The sequence below is a fragment of the Zootoca vivipara genome, chromosome 7 (genome assembly GCF_965207765.1).
Source record: "Zootoca vivipara chromosome 7, rZooViv2.hap1.1, whole genome shotgun sequence".
Lineage (NCBI taxonomy): Eukaryota > Metazoa > Chordata > Lepidosauria > Squamata > Lacertidae > Zootoca > Zootoca vivipara.
The window spans coordinates 38,120,353-38,123,465 of NC_142590.1; the positions used below are offsets into that span (position 1 = coordinate 38,120,353).

The 3,113-nt window shown below is 44.7% G+C and overlaps 1 non-coding gene across 1 annotated transcript; it reads left to right on the forward strand.

The window, feature by feature from the left end:
- The first annotated feature begins 2,599 nt into the window (after positions 1-2,599).
- LOC148685043 (signal recognition particle RNA) lies at positions 2,600-2,886 on the forward strand. Its single transcript, XR_015951236.1, has one exon.
- Positions 2,887-3,113: the final 227 nt, after the last annotated feature.

Consider the following 3,113-nt stretch of genomic DNA (forward strand, 5'->3'; position numbering starts at 1 on the left):
TCCTGCATTGCAGGGGGTTGGACTAGATGACCCTTGTGGTCCCTTCCGACTACAATTCCATGATTCTATTGATATATTACCATAGCATATGCATGATTCTGCTTTCTTGAATTGTCCTAGGCATAGCAGCCAACTCCTAGAGGCCTAGGTGCCTCCCCCCCCCAAAAGAAATTACTGGTAAATACTGTATTTTAAAGAGTCCTCCCCCCCATGTTGATGGGCTTTCTATGTGGGGCTTATCTGCCCCCCCCCCAGTATTTTATTGAGGATGGAAGAGGGAGGAAAGGAAGGAAGAAATAGAGAGAGGGATAACTCACATTTGTGGGTGCCTCTGGGTGACGCTGTGATGCTAGAACTCTGCAGCAAGAGGAAAATACCGGTACACCTGTACAGGAGCCTTGTAAGCAGCTTTCTCTCTGCTTGATTTACAGCAGGCACGTCCAACAGGTAGATTGTGATCTACCAGTAGATCACTGGATGTCTGTGGTAGATCACTGCTAGATCACTGGCACCCCTAAAAAAAGCTCACCCAAATTTTTCCTCCTCCCTAAAAAAAGCTGAACTATGACCTGAAGCCCTAAACAAAAATGGGCCTCCCTCCCTCCTAAAAGAAGCTCAACAAGTTTGACCTAAACCCCCCAAAACAGGGCTTCCCTTCCTTAAAAAAACTCAACAGCTTTGACCTGAACCCCCCAAAAGGGGGTAGATCACTCCCAGTTTTTAACTCTGTGAGTAGATCAGAGTCTCTTGGGAGGTGGCCACCCCTGATTTACAGTATACAGATGCAGGAGGAGGGGCAGACTGGAACACCAATGCTTTTTATAAACATCACTGTGTCTATCAAAGCTACAGCCCCCCCCCTTCTTATTCACTTCCTTTTAGCCTTGCAGGGCCACCTTAGTCAAATTGAATCCTCTGCACCCTCATTAAATCGCCAATAGAACTGTTAATGCGATCCCTGAATGCCCATTAACAACTCCCACTGAATAACAATAGGGTGAATAGGGTGGACCTTGCCTGAAGGGATATTCTGCTCCATTGTCTTAACTGCTTAAGTACTGGTAGCCACTTTGCTTTATTTATTTGATGTGTTTTTGTTACAGCTGTGTTCCCGCCCCCAGCAAGTGGAGAGCTGCTCTTGCTAAAGCAAAGCCCTTTCCACTTCAGTTTTTGGAGGGGCAAAGTATTGGTTATGGTCTGTAAAATACAATAATTTTTTGCTTCTAGGGGGGGGGCAGCTGCCCCCTCCTGCCCCTCCCTGTCTACACCCATGTATATATATATATATTGAAAATTACTTCATTGGACTGGCACTATGAACACAGCCAGAAAATGATCTCTCCTACCGGTACTAGCCTTTCAGTTTTTCTTTGCACCTGATATTCTGGATACATTTTCTTTCTCTCTCTCTCTCTCTCTCTCTCTCTCTCTCTCCCCTTTTCAGCTCCAATGTTGAATGGAAGCAGGAGCTTTGATGCTGTTCCAAATGCAAATGCCAGAAGGACCTCAGCTTTCCAGCAAGTACTGCCAACTTCAGCGATCATTAATTTTATGTGCTAATTTTTCATTTGGCCGCCTTTGTTACTTGAACTCTAAAGGACAGCTTTATTCAAAATGTCAAATGTCTTTCAAATGTGGAAAGAAAAGAAAATGTTTTCTCTCTTTCTTGCAATGAGAAAAATAAAATCAAAAACTTCTATTGGTAGATACTAATCAGATTTTCAGTGAAAACACATTTCCGCTTTGTAGCCTCTGGAAATTTGGTTGAGTAACATATAGAATAATTGTTTTGACTCAATAAAGCATTAAAATGGTGAAAAAGAGAAACCTGTATTGTGAAACAAGCTGGAACAAACTTTTTTGGTTCCCCCCGCCCCACCGTTTTCTCCCTTTCTTCCACCACAGAACATTTACTACTAGAGAGCGTGTGATTTGTGTGCAGTGGAAGAAGGATTTTACAGATGTGAAAAATGCATTATTAAATGCATTAAATCCTTATTATAAGTAATGAGTACAGACAGTAATTATTACTTGTTGGATACAGTAAAGTTCAGGGGGCCATAAATGCAAACAACAAGAAAGGTTTCAATAAAACACAGAACAGCATTAATCTAGAAAATAAGCAGCAGCTAAAGCAAACCCCAAGCTTTGCTCATTTAACAGGACACTGTATATTAGGAATTATCACCAAAGTGCTATTTCCTTAATACTGACAACTTTGCTCTGATATATAGTACGGTGAATGTCTTTAATCATGAACAGGCATGGCATATGTTGTTAATGTTCCATTGGGAGTGTTTTCATAACCACCACAATTCATGACAGAAAGGGTACAAGCTAAGATTGCTGTGTTTAAGTCCCCCAAATCTTGGCAGCCTAATTAGCATGTTATGCTAATTATGCAAATCAAGGTGTGGGTTGGGGAACTGTTAAGAAACAGCCCCCAGCCAGTTTTCTGCTCCAAATTATATTTCCCAGTGCAGCATTGCAACAAGTAAATGGGTCACTGAACATGTCCACAAGTTGGCTTACAATCACAAGGTTGAGGAATATAATTATGCACTGTAGGGTCTAGTACTAGAGTAACCAGTGCTAGCGGGTCGTGATGACACGTGTCTGTAATCCAGATACTGCTGCAGACTAAGGCTGGTGGATTGCTTGAGCTCAGGAGTTTGGGGCTTTTGTGGGCTACGATGATCGGGTGTCCATATTAAGCACTAATATGGCAAGGGCTGGGGAGCTGAGGTGCACCAGGTTGCCCAGTGAGGGGTGAACTGGCCCAGGTCATAGGTGGAGCAGGTCAAAACTCCCTTTCATTGGTGGGACTGCACCATCAGAATAGCCACTGCAGACTTACCTGGGAAAGACAGCAAAACCCAGACACTTCTTTAATTCCTGCATTGCAGGGGGTTGGACTTGATGCAGCAGCGGAGGAAGCCTCTCAGGCACCTGGGGCGGAGTGCCCAGGGGCGGGGCAAACCGCCCATAGGGGCGGGCCGCAGCACACATAGGGACTGGGCGTGCAGCGCCCATAGGGACTAGATGCGGAGCGCAGCACCCATATGGACGGGATGTGTAGCGCCCGTACGGGATGGGGCACAGCACCCAAAGGG